This window comes from Anser anser (assembly GCF_964211835.1).
Source record: "Anser anser genome assembly, chromosome: 3".
In the NCBI taxonomy this organism is placed as follows: Eukaryota; Metazoa; Chordata; class Aves; order Anseriformes; family Anatidae; genus Anser; species Anser anser.
Genome location: NC_139722.1, coordinates 41,835,923 through 41,851,761, shown reverse-complemented (window position 1 = coordinate 41,851,761; position 15,839 = coordinate 41,835,923). Strand labels below are relative to the sequence as shown.

Below are 15,839 nucleotides of genomic sequence, written 5' to 3'. Positions count from 1 at the left end.
TCTGCAAGGCCTCACCACACTTGATGGAGTCAACAGCTCCACCCAGTTTGGTATTGTCCATGAATTTGCTCAAAAAACCTTCAAGTCCTACATCCAAATTGTTTATGAAAACATTGAAGAGGACTGGTCCTAAAATGGAGCCCCAGGGAACCCCACTAGTGACAGGTCACCATCCTGAAGTAAACTCATTTACAAGAACTCTTTGGGCCTGACCCATCAGCCAGTTGTTCACCCATCTTATTCCACTTTTATCTAACTGTATTCCAGTCATTTTGTCCAGAAGTATACTGTGAGAGACACTATTGAAAACTTTACTGAAATACAGAAAGATTATGTGAACTGGTTTCCTTTGGTCAACTAGATGGGTGATCTTGTCATAAAAGCAAATTAAGTTTGTTAAACATTACCTTCCCCTTGTGAACCCATATTGGCTGTTACCAACGTCTGCATTGTACTTACTGTTTTTTTTCAATAACTGCCAGAATAATCTTATCCATAATTTTATTGGACACTGAAGTGAGACTGACGAGCCTGTAATTGCCAGGATCTTCTTTCTTGCCCTTCTTGAAAATTGGGACCACATTTGCCAGCTTCCAGTCAAATGGGATCCCTCCAGATTCCTGAGACTGTTAAAAATAATTGAGACAGGTCCCACAATGACAGCAGCCATATCTCTGAGTACCCTGGGATTAATCCCATCAGGCTCCATGAACTGATATGCATCCAGGTGAATCAGCAAATCTCGCACAAGTTCAGAGTTAACTGGGAGTTTGTCATTCCCACAGTCACAGTCCTCCAGCTCAGGTCGTCTGTGGTCCTGAAGCCCACCACTGATGTTGATAACAGAGGCAAAAAAATGCATTAAATATCTCTGCTTTATCTATGTCCCTCTTTGTTAGGTGACCATCCTCACTGAGTATTGGAGCAATGTTTACTCTGGTCCTCCTTCTCTTGTTAACATACTTTAAAAAAGCCGTTTTTTCTGTCCCCTACACTGCTGGCCAGCTTCAACTCTAATTAAGCCTTGGTCACACTAATTCTCTCCCTACAAAGGCAAGCAGCGTCCCTGTAATCCTCCCATGTTGTCTTACCTTGCTTTCAATGACCATACACTTTCTTTTTCCGCCTAAGCTCTTGAAGAAGATCCCTGCTCAGCCAGGCTGGCCTTCTGCCCCTCCTGCTTGACTTTCCACATTTAGGAATGGCCTGCTCCTGCATTCTTAGGAGGTGGTACTTAAAAACTGACCAGAACTGATGGACCCCAATGTCTTCAAAAGCAGTTTACCAGGGAACCTCACTAACTAGTTCCCTGAGCCGTTTGAAGTCTGCTCTCCCTGAGTTCACGGTTGAAGATTTTGTGGCAGTTTTCCTATCACCAAATATTTTAAACTTGACTACTTGGTCACTATGGCCAAGGCAGTCACCTATCACCATTTCACCCAGAAGACCCTCCCTATTTACAAGAAAGATGTTGTTGATATTAATTATTATTATTGTTATTATCCCCTCCTTTTCGATCCTCTTAAACTGTCTTAGTTGTCTTCAAACCTTGAGCTTTTTCTTTTTTTTTTTTTTTTTCCCCTTTCCTGATTCTCTACCCCATCCCACCATGGGGCTGGGGGAGTGAGTAAATAACTAACTGTGTCGTGCTTAGCTTCCTACCAGGTTAAACCACAACAGTGAGCTTTGAAGATACATTGAAGATAAGACATATCTGTCTTACCATATCTGTCTAATTCATGAGGTACAGAACAACAGGAAAAGAAATCTGCTAAACAAAACAGTTTGTGCTAAGTTTTCATATCTACACTATCCATATTTCAGGATTTGGTGATTGTTTTGTTTTGTCTTTAGTTCAGATTTGTTCTTGTCTGAATCCCATGAACCAAATACTCTTTAGTGACATTAGAGATACATACCCATATTTAGTTTCACCCCAGAGGAAACCAGCTCATGATCTTTGATAGATCTCCGGAAGGCAAACAAGAACACAGTAAGTGAGCATGACTGAGAGATACCCCTCCAAAACACACTTCTAGCCTAAGGAGGAATATGGATTATGAGTTGATCCAGTCAGACATTGCCAAATCTCGCAGCAGAACTCTGCCATGATTACAATGGGATACCAGCTACTGGCCTTGATTGTGCTACAGGTAGAGAAGCCCTGAAAGCATTGAGAAATGGAGCCAGTAGAGATGCCAGATATTCATACTTTATTGCTATGATGCTCCAAGATAAGGAAACTTAAGTCTTAAGGATATTTTTTGTGAATATTTTTGTTGTCTGAATTTTCCTTGCATGACTGAAAGCTTCTGAATGTCTCTTTCTTTGTAAATCTATCTGAAATGCTAAAAAGGTTATCCACTCTTGAAAAGAGAAAAATAAGATCCTTAGTAATGAACAGAAGTTTGTGTGTGTGTGTGTGTGTGTGTGTGTATTCAGGGAAATTAATGTGTTTAAAACTAAAAAAAAAAAAAGTGAATGCTCTTAGTAAATAATGTGAGATTGTGTTTTTCTTACTTATACTGGTAGAACTAGAATAAGAAATTTCAGGAAACACTATGAGAAAGTCAAAGTAGTTGCAAAAATAATTACTGGAGAAGATGAGAGAGTACACTGTACCCATAACATTTCTTGGAGATTAAAATGCAAAAAGTACAATTGATCAGAAGCAAAGACCAGTATATTGACTGCTGGAAGTAGAACAGCTTTCATGAGGTGAGAATAACCATTTTAAGAACCTGCTTTTCCTGGTGTAGACCAAAGGCTGGTATAAGTAATATTTTGTAAATTATCCATATGTTCTGTCAGTCTCTTTTGAGAGTTCTTTTGCTATGCTGAGATGAATGTTCTTCTGTTCACATAAAATAAAATGGTAACAATTATTGAGGCATAAAAGATGAAAGACTTAATGCTGGTAGAAGAGCTAGATTCTGGAAAATTTAGTCTGTCTGTGTAATCTCTTCCCACTGCAGGGACTGTAATGCTCAAATAAATGAATTCAAAATAAAGAAAAGAAACAGGTCATGAAAGACATCAAAAGGATTAAGCAGCATTGAATGGAGCAATGAGACAGAAAGAAAATAAAATGGGAGGGAAACAGCAAAGTTGTACAACGTTGAATTTACTACAACCTCTCTGCATGGCTGTCAAAAATACTTTTACCTGAAAAAGCCCTACATCATACATAAAGAATCACATGGACAAAAGGTCTAACACTTGAGTTGCATGAAATTTTAAGAGGAAGGAAATAGAAGATCCTATTGTGGGAAATAGTTCAATCTTGAAGGTACTAGAAAATATATGAGTTGTATGTTTTCTACATAATCTCTTAAGAAGAGATGACATTATGTAGGCTTCTTATTCTTTACTGTCTCATCCTTCCTAAAATAATGAGCAAGACTGAAATTCCAGCCTTCATCTGTGAGGGGATTCCACAGGATGATATGTAGGCCAACTATACTATTAGCTTTTTGGGACTAATGAAGTGAATAACTTCCTAGGAAAGGATTCAAAACATTGTGCTTTGGTTATCTACACATTTCTGAAGGAATTGACATAAGTTTGTCAAAGAGACAAAATGGTGCTATAGTTATCCTTGTCCTTCTTGTCTGTTTTAAAAAAACTCCATAATTTCTACACAGTACTGTAAAAACACAGGTCTATAAAGATCAATGGCAGTTTTGTCACTGATTTCAGAGGCACCAGGACTGTATTTTTGACAGAGAGGTTACTGTCTGAATACATGCATGAATGTATATGTTTATGAATGTGTGACTGAGGAGCATTAAATCATATCCTCTAGTTTAATAACTCATTGGAGACTACTAATTTTTTTTTCTCACTTATTTTTAAGATCATTCATAATGCACAGCTTAATGAAATACTACATTTACTTAGTCCCAAGAGTTACACAACTATTCGTATAAACAGACATCCTTATTTATGCACTGACATTGCAGTCAAAACCACTTTATATGGAAATGCAAACTATGTTATTTGTACAGAACTGTTTGAATGTCAGCTACATTCTTGTTACTGTAAAGCTTGCTGCTAAAATTTATAATGCTCTGTCTTTATGAAAGCCCAGTGTTCAAAAAACCTTTATGATCAAGGCTTGCAGAGCATGCTGAGAAGCTTGGTTCATCCAAATGTATGAACCAGACCAGGCCAAACCAGGCACCTCCCCAGTTATTCCAAGGACATAGATGCAAAATGGACTTCGATAAATGGACCTAGCTAGAAGGGCGTTTTAATACTATTGGCACTCAAGAGAGCACTAATGTATTCTAATTCTCCACAGAATTTTTATGTGTGTATGGTTTTTATTTTCATTGCCAATTTGTAAGTTGTCATTACAACCCCAGTAGGAATTTTAACATTTTATACAGGTTGAAACGATCAAAAAATGATAATTTCTAGAATGAAAGAAAAAAAGAAAGCAAAAACAAATAAACCAGAAGCCAAAAACCAAAACAAAATCAGCCATCCAACCAAACCACACCGCCCCCCCCAAAAAAAACAAACCCTCCTGATATACAGGAAGGACATCTACAGTCAAATTCTTTCTGTAAATCAGCTAAGAAAGACCAGCCATCCTGTATTCAAACTATGTTTTTCAAAAAAGTGAGATATATTGCTTGAGCAGGTGAAAAAACCATGTATTTTCCAGTCCATGTGCCAGAAACCTGCAATGTAGAACTCATCAATAGTATTTAATCTTCTTTCTCATCAGTAGTTCTAACACAGAGGTGACCAATCCGAGGTTATTATGGTGGCAAAAATATAGCACCCACAAAAGCCTACCAACAGCCATCAGGTGTCTAAAAGGGCATCCGCTTACAAGGCTAATAAGAAAATAAGTTATTTTAGTTTATTAAATAGATAAAGAATTTATCTGTAAGTGAAGATGTTTCTGTCTTTTTTATGAATCAAATAAAAGTACGTTAATGTATAAATGTGTATATATTATTTAAATACTATAGTGTTTATTTAAAATCTTTTAACTTCAGTAAGAATTGACCCTAAGTAAAATATCAAAATAAATACATACATAAATGGAAAAATAAATCCAGATGTTAAATCTATGTAGAAACATCTCTTTTATATGTCGTTTCACTGTCACTTATTATAAAGAAGATCTCTACTTACATATACAGCATGAGGGAGTTGTGCATACATCAGACAGGGCTAAGCACATCAGTTTACTTTGCCGTGCTTGTCAAAATATCATATTTTAGACTAAAAACAGGAAAGAAGAGTAAGATAATATTGAAGGAATTTGAAGCTGTACAAGCATTAGTTTTGATGAAAACTCATTTACATTTTTATCCAGTGTTGTATACAGGGGTACATTGTATATATTTTCTTCCCTTAAAACTTTCCTGGTTTTAAGGGACAATCCAGTTAAGCTGAGAACAAATAAGCGACAGGAAGAAGTAAAGGACTAGAGGAGACCTAGATGGAGAAACTCATACAGTATTCAACAAGAAGGAACACCAAGAAATCAATTTTCCCATTGCAAAAATAATTCCTAAAAAAGTTCCTAAAAAGAGTACCTTTTTTCTAAAAAAAAATAAAAAAAATAAATAAAGTCAACCAACCAACACCAAAAGCGGTAAAAAAAAAATAAAATAAAAATCCAGGAACAGAAATTCTACATCTTTGCTTGGCAATAATTTTCAAAGATTTAATATCTTCATAGAAAGAAGCATTTTCCTAGTATCTGGAGAATGGTACTTTCCCATATTCTTTTCAGTACCATTTTTCATACTTGCAGAATACTATCTATTCTTCTGTTTGCTCCTTTCCATTTTACAGAAACAGGTTTTCACTCACCTCCTCCTACTGATTTGGACTAGCGCACATGTATTTTGGAGTGAGCCTAAACCTGGGTTGACAGAGAGAGAGAGATGCTTTAGGTAGCACTAAACTGAGTGAAGTTTTTCTCCCTATATGTTACACAGGATACTTATTTTATATTTCATGCAAACAGTGAAGAAGAGCAGTGTCTTCCCCTCCATCTCTATGCAGTTCTGTATCCAAAATGGAAGGTCTTTTTTAATTCCTTTTATCAAAGTATTTTAAAATATGCCCATTTAAAATGATGATCAGCTTAATGATAAAATGTATTAATCCAGATTTATTGAAAATTGATAAAGATATACATTTATTGAATATTTTCATTATATTGATCTTTATATTTGTAATATACATTTAATACATGGATATAGAAATAATTATGAATATTTACCAGTTATAAATAAGAAATCATGTTTATTTGTAAAAGTATATAAATGTATGTTTATATTTCAGTATGATATGTTTCTTAGTATTTCAATTTCCCACTAGGAAAGTCTAAATAGTTTTAGGACATTTGATCCATGGACTGTAAACTGTTGCACTAAGACAGACCATTTTGCATCACATTGACAGAATCTATAAATTTATGATGTATATGATAGATATAAAAGTTAGCACCATTCAGTTAATTCTCTTTTTTGTGAGGATTTTTGACGAAGGATCCAGAGATGAACTGCCGTTTGGAAAGACTAAGCAATATCATGGTTAAAAGTAAAATAGAGCATAAGAGGAAGGCAGAGTGGTCAAAGCTGAACATCATTATTGCATTGGTCTTCGCGTAGTAGAATTTATTTACCTCTAAAGGTCTTGATATCAGATTTAGAGACCACAACTTAGGTTAGAAACTTCCCCAACTCCCCAGGTATCCCTTTGTCAGCTAAAGAAGAGAATATAGTCCTTTCCATCAACTCTAGCTAGATAATTTTACTACGTTTTTCATTTCTGTGAAATCTGAGAACTTACAAAGAGCTGCCACTTAAAATAACTTGAAATTTCTTTTGCTACAGTATGCCATAATCTGCATATTACTTGTTGCTTCAGGATAAGCTTATCAGCACACTCACTTGGTTTTACAGAGTAGTAGCATATTTGGCCTTTTCATTCCTTCTCTGACTGTAAATCCAGACAGAAGAGAGAAAGCTGTAACAAAAAGAAATGTAACTGAATGTCCATATCAGTTTGCCAGAACTGGCACAGATGGGAATAACGCTGAACAGGCTTATACTGTCTTTGCAGGTATCTTCAGGAGAAACAATTAAAACTAGATCTTGGCATGACTGCAGAGCTGGCAAGAACATTGCAGTGAAAGTTTTCTATGAAGTCAAATCCAATGCTTTCTTTTTTTTCCCCCCATGAATTTAGCACATGGCTTCCGCTTAAAAGTCCCATTTCTCAAATATAAATGGCAGTTGCTGCTGATGCACTACCGTTTCAATGGTGCAAAAGGATGTCTCCTTTAACACTCACCATTCTGTCATATCTCATTAGGGACCTTGCCATTAGACTGTTTCAAGACACAGAACATACAACTTCAGATGACTGGACAGTTCAAATGTAAAAGCCAGCAACATTGACTAGCTACCTGCTGCCAGTCTAGTGTTCTAGCTGGATAGTCTGCAGCTGAAGCCCTGCTAGAGCCAGAGAGAAGACAGCTGGAAGTCTCTTGGCACTTCACTGCCCACTAATTTCAATATGTCCTCCAAATACTGCAGGAAAGAAGCTATTGAAGTGATGTTTAGAGACAGGTTATTTATTTTTAAAAGGTGTTATTTTTAATACCTATATCCACAAAACAAAATAAGCTTTAATTTTTTATTCAAATCACAGTTTATGAAGTTAACATTTAAGAAACAATAGTTTCTTGAAAGCAGATTATTGTCAGTCACAGAAACCAAAGGTTTCACAACAGCAGCAATGCAAGTTTTTACCTTAAATCCACAATTGTACTCTATATGTGATTTAAACAAAATCTTTCTTGAAATGTAAGGGGCGTACAATTTCCTAATAATTGGTTCTGATTTTTTATATAGAAAGTCTTGACAGCTCAACTATTAGTACCCTATACTATGTTTTGATTTAACCTTTGTTAAAATACAGCATGGAAGAGATCATTTTAGGTCATCATATCCACTTCTCTACTGTCACAGCTACCATATATCTTAAATTTGTCACTCCTGAACAGCAGGTTGGTTTATTTGTCCCTGTAGACTTACTGAATGACTGTCCAAAATCTACACCTAACTGAAGCTCAGGAATATTCTCATCCTTGGCCCATCACTGCCCAGTTCATTTGTTCCTATGCCAGTCTCACATATGTTGTTTATCTCTTATGTACTTTACACAAGGTAGTCATATCTCCTTACACCCCTTGCTAGATTAGCCAAATCCATAATTTCTGTTCCCTCTTACTATATATATATATACACACATACATATATATATATATACACACACACACAACTTTTTTTTTCCCCCTGGCCGTCTTCACAGATTCACAGATTTCTCTAGGTTGGAAGAGACCTCAAGATCATCGAGTCCAACCTCCGACCTAACACTAAGTACTCCACTAAACCATATCCCTAAGCTCTACATCTAAACGTCTTTTAAAGACCTCCAGGGATGGTGACTCCACCACCTCCCTGGGCAGCCCGTTCCAATGCTTAATAACCCTTTCGGTAAAGAAGTACTTCCTAACATCCAACCTAAAACTCCCCTGTCGCAACTTTCGCCCATTCCCCCTCGTCCTGTCACTAGGCACGTGGGAGAATAGACCAACCCCCACCTCTCTACAGCCTCCTTTCAGGTAACTGTAGAGAGCGATAAGGTCGCCCCTGAGCCTCCTCTTCTCCAGGCTGAACAAGCCCAGCTCCCTCAGCCGCTCCTCGTAAGACTTGCTCTCCAGACCCCTCACAAGCTTGGTCGCCCTTCTCTGGACTCGCTCGAGCACGTCCATGTCCTTCCTGTAGCGAGGGGCCCAAAACTGAACACAGTACTCGAGGTGCGGCCTCACCAGAGCCGAGTACAGGGGCACAATCACTTCCCTCGACCTGCTGGCCACACTGCTTCTTATACAGGCCAGGATGCCGTTGGCCTTCTTGGCCACCTGAGCACACTGCTGGCTCATATTCAGCCGACTATCCACCAATACTCCCAGGTCCTTCTCGGCCAGGCAGCTTTCCAGCCACTCATCTCCCAGCCTGTAGCTCTGCTTGGGGTTGTTGCGCCCCAGGTGCAGGACCCGGCACTTGGCCTTGTTGAACTTCATGCAGTTGACCTCAGCCCATCGCTCCAGCCTATCCAGATCCTCCTGCAGAGCCTTCCTGCCCTCGAGCAGATCGACACACGCACTTAGCTTGGTGTCGTCTGCAAACTTACTGAGGGTGCACTGGACGCCCTCATCCAGATCATCAATAAAGATATTAAAGAGGACCGGCCCCAGTACCGAGCCCCGGGGGACTCCACTAGTGACCGGCCTCCAACCAGATTTGACTCCATTCACCACAAATATATATCTTATATATCTTATATATCTTATATATTTTTCTGTTCAAGGCTTAATTAATCTTTTACATGGCTTCTGAGAGAAAGCTAGCAACTTCTGTCATGTACTTTTGTTGTGATTATGCTAATGTCTACTAATTGGGGGTGGGGGGGGAGCCTGCAAAACAAGCAAATAAAAGTAAAAAAAAAAAAAAGCAGACTTATCAAACCTTTCCGACTTTTTTAATAAAAGGATCCTGAGCATTCTGGTATTGCCTTTTTCCAAAGAGTCACTCGACAGAAAGAAAATGTTTTACAGGAAGGATTGTCTACTAAACAGCCCAATCAAAATATTATTAAACAATTACACTGCAGTATGCTGCTTAATTAAGTGTTTTCAGTGTGGTTTGAACATTAATAGCAACAGTGTTAAGCTGATTTGTGCTCTGTGTATCAAACAGCCTGGAGTAATGTGAGCTGACTAACAGCCAAATAAAATCTTGAAGCGCCTCTGACAGACAATATACTTGTGCCAGTCTAAGTCTTGTCATGCATTATTATTGCTCACAGAAATGACAAAAAGGAATGTCAAGAGCTTCTACGTAGTATATATCATAGTTAACTCCATGATAATGGGGGACCTCCTGCATTCTTCCTTGTGGCTGCCCTGTGCTCTAATGGGGATTTGAATCTTAGCAAGAATTTGAGGCCACATATTCTACAACTGTGTGAAAAGAAGTTTAGATTTCTTTTCAGATTCAGCAACACTCCTGGACTGTTGCTACGGGTGCTGCATCAGCATATAACTTACAGATAGCTGCTGGATCCCAAAGGTTCAATTGGCTTTAAAAGGAGAGAGGAATACTCAAGCGAATGAGGAAATGGCCTGTCTGAATCTTTGCTGACTAAAGCTTTTCTAAAGCTCAGTATCTGTGAGATTTTTGCTTCCTTTAGCAAGAGGCCAATGATAGGATATCTGGCCTATCTTAAATGGAGACATAGGCATACTATTTCAGGATTTTGTCCCCAAAGCAATAAAAAAAAAATCATTAAGAAGATCCATTGTTACTGAATATCAACAGAAAAGGAAATTGATAGTGTGTGAAAACACAGCTAAATCTAGATTTAAATCTGGACTTCCTAGGGATGGGTTGCATTACCATTAGTATAAGAAAAGAAAAAAAGAAGTGGATAAGTGAAAAACTGTAATATTTCAATGTTCTTTCATAGTTATTCCAGTTATGGAACGTAGAGCAATGGCTAAGGAGTTATGGTGATTGTCTTTAAAAATGATTGAAGTAACTGTCAGTTGTGCTTCCCCAACACCCTAGATCAGAACTGTCCCAAAAGAAAGAATGTCTGCACTTCAGCTGGCCTCTCTAGAAAGTCCTCATCTTATCAAACTGCTAATAGAAGTGGCTTTAGGTTGGGGTTTTGGTGCTGGAGCATCTGAGCTGAGGACATACTTTCTTTTCCAGTAACTCCACTGTATCTAGTAGGCAAAGAAGCATAACTTCTCACTGGCTGGCAGAATAAAGAGCTAGGCACTACCACCTCTCAAGCACCCCACCATGAAGTGCCTGGGACATTGTTTTTAAATTGAGCCTGTGTCTATATGGATGCCTATGTAGTGAACTCTGCACCCTGAGTAGCTCACAGTGACATAGCCCAGGACTTGCTGAAGTAGTGAGCAACTCTCACCTCTGCTTGTACTCAAATTTAAAAGGAGGCTGAGCTCCAAGGTTTATTTCCTTTAGTCCCAACCTGGTCTGCCTTCACCTCAGTGTTTCTGTATATGCATTTTACATAAGCATGTGCAAGCTTTCTTAATTTTTTCACACTGCCACAGCAAGACTGTCAATGTTGGTGTTAAGACATGGGTAACAAGCACCTTTACTATGGTAAAACAATGTCATCTTCTGGCAGTTAATGTTGCACAGTATGGAACCTATTAGTCTCAGAGGCACAAGTTGCATTGCAGTTGTAGCAGGGTAAGAGTATAGGAGTAGTTGAGCTCTAAATAAACCCTGCAGCTTACATTGTGAATTTACCCTACAACAGCTTGTTCATTTTTTTATGATGCTTAAGCATTTTTAGTCTTCTTCAAGAAGCTTTTGTCTGAATTTTGCTGAAGTGTGAAGAAATTGCAAGGTTGAGGTATTGTTTTCTGAACAGCTACTGAAGCCAACAAAGATGGAACAATGTTTTGTCTCTCCTTTCCAACTTAGCAACACAATGCACTGATTACAGTAATTCTCTCTTCCGAAAAACATCTTCCTCCACTTCCAAAAATATCTTTTCCACCCATCATCAAAGTGTTTCCTAATAGCAGTGAGAGAGCCCTAATGGGGTGGTTGCCATGAGATAATTGGATAACATACTCCTGAGATCTGAGGTGTTGGAAGCATGGCTTAGCTGTGCTTTGCCTCACAACACCCTGGAGATGTGATATAGGCAATTGAAGTTTCTGTTTCCACTTATGCCTCATTGCCTCAGCACACCAGATCACTCTCATGCAAACCTTGATGACACTTCTGGGCCTAATATAGCCTATGCTTATGTGTTCTGCAACACAACAATTTGATCAGCAGTAGCTATAGTATGATACAACAATATTAGATCTGGCCAAAAATAAAAATCCAAAACCACAGGTTTTCATTAGCAGATGTGGATTTCTGCAAAACAAAGCTTTTCATGGGAATATAGTATCCATAAAGGAAATTACCAATCTATTCGCTCATCTTATCATTCCTGTTGGAGTTATTCCACTGTCATATAAATATTTAAGTTCTGATTCAGGAGGGGAAAAACATGACTATACAGCCACTGGATTTGGGAATACCAGGCTCTGAGTGTCTCTTCCACTGTAATTAGGGAAATATGGAAGAGATAGCCATACCCAAATCCATTTCGAGGTCAGACTGGGCCTTTAGGCTCATTCACAGTTTTGGACTTATTAACTTTGGGAAAAATCATCACTACTTTAGACACTTAAACCAGAAATGCCTAGAGCTTCTGCACAAAGCAGTGGATAGTCTTGCAACAATAATTTCTCATCAAAAAACAAAACAAACAAAAAAACCATAAGAGGTTAGAAATATAGTAGAGGCAGCACCCCTGAGTCACACTGACTTACAACAGTTAAGGCTGGAACAGAGAGAGTTTGATTGAAAGAGATTAAAAGAAAAATATTCATTAGGGGAAAAACACATCCATACAGCTTCAACTTTTGACCAAAAAGACATTGAAGGTGAAGAAATGGGGATCCAGATTTTCTTTTCTTTTTGTCTTTAAGACATTGAGAAGAGGGGGAAAAAGTAGAAAGGAAAAAAAAGAAATCTGGTTCCAATTACTCCAGTTTTTCAAATCTCTACAGCATGTACAGTTAAATATTTGCTTCCAATAAGTTGTTTGAATTACTATTTGTATGCACATACAAGTCTTTTATGATCTGCAAGAATCTGCAAAAATATCATAGAAAAAAAAATAATCAGTGTTCATATTTCCCAAGAAACTTCATGCAGTGATCTGTGGTGGGAAAGTTCCTGGCTGATAACATTTTTCATTGTTCTTTTTTCCTTTTTTTCTCCTTTTTGTAATTGTTGTTGCTGTTTTTGTTTTTCTCACTGAAACTCTGATTTTAAACTAAGCACTGTTGTTCAGAATACCGCTGGCAATGTCTTTAAATTATTACATTTGGAAGTACAGAGCTCTTTAAAAAGCATGAAACCTAAGACCTCTCACACTAATTAATTTTTCATCCTTAAGTACTGACATTAAGGAAGTTGGATGGTCCCCAGTATGACCCAGTTTATCCTAGGCACTTGCATTTTAGTAGCATTTTGCTACATAAAAAGATTTTTTTCTGCTTTTTCTAGTTGTGTAGATTTCTTAACACATAACCTCAGGAGAAGGAAAAAACAAGTTTGACACCATGAATTGACATATTTAGAAAGTGAAATTTGTTTCTGAAACATTGCTTTGCTTGCTGTCACTAGATATTAAAAATAAAATCAGATAAAACACAAATAGTTTTTGGTACTATTCAAAACAAACAAACCTAAGTAAAATTGTGACCAGATAATATGTTACATAATGTCAGTATTATATCATATACTTTGCTTAAGATCAACGTCTTAGGTGTTTTCCAGACAGAAACAAAACCCAGTGTAGCATTATATCTAATTAAAAGAAATAACTCCCTTCAGTAATGAGAGAAAGGTGAATTATAACTTATACTTGGAACTATTTTTATATTTATTGTTTTATATTTTAAAACATTCATCTGTGAAAAGATTTATATATCAAAGATCTTTAGGCATGCAGGATGTACTCACCTCTACCTGTCTACTCAATACCTAACCACCCACCCGTCAAACACAGCTCTGGCATAGGGTCTGCCACCTGAAAGCTTGTGGTAATAACCCTGGAGCTACAGGGGAAGCTCTACACCAGTATCAATTACAACCTCAATCTAGGTAAACCATGCATTTATTCACCTGATGTTTCCATTCGTTTGGGTGGTTGCTAGGTTACAAATGCAGTATTGCCAGGTTTGCATGTTGTGTATTAGGTGTTGTCACACTTCATTATGTGCAAATGTGTTGTAAATGAGTAAAGGATTAGGGCCCAAACTAGGATATTTTCTTTCAATCAAACAGTATATTTTGAAGACCAAAACATCAGATACATCTGCAAGAAATGAGGTTGATACTATTTTTATTGATGCAAGTATCGTGACAAAAAAAAAAAAAAAAAACAACAACATACAAACTAATTCTTAACACATTCAATGTGCCTGTGATGCTATCTTTCTGTTCTAGGTAGAATCATTAAAAAGAAATATTTCCAGACTCAGAAGAGAGATTGTTCCACTGACAAGAATGACTTAACTGGCAGTGCCAGAACAAGAAGGGCATCAAATGGACTAATTTATGCTTTGTATTAATTAGATAATTTTTAATTCTATTAGGCTCTTCCAAAAAAAAAAAAAAATATCTGCTAGAGCTAAGTTAAAACTCAGAGCAGAAAGTCAAAAACAGAACATTCGGAAATACACAAGCATTGTCTAACTCTTTGTATTTTCTTTCACTTACCTCTTATTATATGTCTTGACTCAGAAATTCACCTGTATTCTACTGCAGGTATTTAAATTACACCCATTCATGGGGCTTAAATCATATCTTAATTGCTTTTCTAAATTAAAACTAGGTTCATATTATTAGTGCTTTAATATTTGACACAATCTAAAAGATACTTCATAAACCAACATCAAGTCTGGCTGTGCTGGAACTATCTATTCAGTGTATTCAATTTATGAGTAGGAGGGAAGTGGGTGTGGTACTGAAGATCTTTACAGTCTTCCTGAAGAATGAACATGTCACCAGCTTTGTGTCTTCCATCTTTTTTATTCACTTGTAACTTTTGTAACCTTCACAATAGTTTGAATTTATAGACTTCCAAGATCTAACACAGATTCCCTAATGAATTTATGGATTTTCTTTCTCAGTTGTCTCTGGAATCCCTGAGACTATTAATCTCATATGATTTCAATGTCCATGTTGACAATGTAGAAGATATATTTACTTTCATGCTCGTCCTTTGCATCATAGGCAAAATCATATGTTTATTGGATTTGTTTATTATCCCTCTGACAACTCATGACTGCAAGATTTAATTCTTCCCTCCATGCTCATCATTGGATTGAATGACAGTTCTTCAATCTCTCCAGTTATATGGAAGCATTCACAATAATTCTACCTAGTTTAATATCACCAGCTATGAAGCCCTTTCTATTTATTTTTTGCCCTCATCTGTTTTTATTTTTTTTATTTTGTAATTATTTAATGTAACCACTTGTACTCAATAAATGTAATAAATACTTTTCACTTTTTTTTTTTTTCATGTAAAAGCATACAACATTTTTTGCCTTTAAGATCAGTTTTTGGATGTTTTTATTTTTTTTTCTATTTTTCTATCACGTTAGGGTTTTAATATTATTTATCAGCTAATTCTATTAATTTAGTCTGCCTTTTCTTTATAACTTATGTCATCAATATTGTCTGGGCTTGGATTTTTTTTTCTCTGTTCTCCAGTACTATTTAATTTATGAGATTATTTTCTTCATATCTTAATATTCACATTTTAAATTCATTTATCCACATTTGGTTTTGGTTTTGATTTTTTGTTTGTTTGTTTGTTTGCTTTGTTGTTGTTGTTGTTTTAATTTTAAATTTCCTGGTTATTATTTCTTATATATAACATACCAATTTATACCATATTATAACATACCAATTCTTGTTGCATCTCTTCTAATCTACAGAAATGTCCAGTTTCCAAAAATGTTGTGCCTTGTTATTTTGGACTTGCATTACTTCAATTAGCCCTGGGCAATATTCCTTGCTTTTACCATAGGTGGTAAAAGGAAGGAGGAATTATTTTCTGTTACCAGTAAAATGAACAGGCAGCGAAGTGGAAGCTGCAAAATCTGGTGTAAA

The 15,839-nt window shown here is 36.8% G+C and overlaps 1 long non-coding RNA gene across 2 annotated transcripts; it reads right to left on the bottom strand.

Moving 5' to 3' along the window:
* Positions 1 to 1,749: 1,749 nt before the first annotated feature.
* LOC310896064 lies at positions 1,750 to 15,617 on the bottom strand. Of its 2 annotated transcripts, none has more exons than XR_014581156.1 (5): positions 13,680 to 15,617; positions 6,927 to 7,002; positions 5,839 to 5,890; positions 5,152 to 5,241; positions 1,750 to 4,847 (listed from the first exon to the last, which is right to left on the bottom strand). It is a non-coding gene; the product is annotated as an uncharacterized lncRNA (long non-coding RNA). The 2 variants fall into 2 exon arrangements; XR_014581157.1 differs by having other exon boundaries at positions 1,750 to 4,688.
* Positions 15,618 to 15,839: the final 222 nt, after the last annotated feature.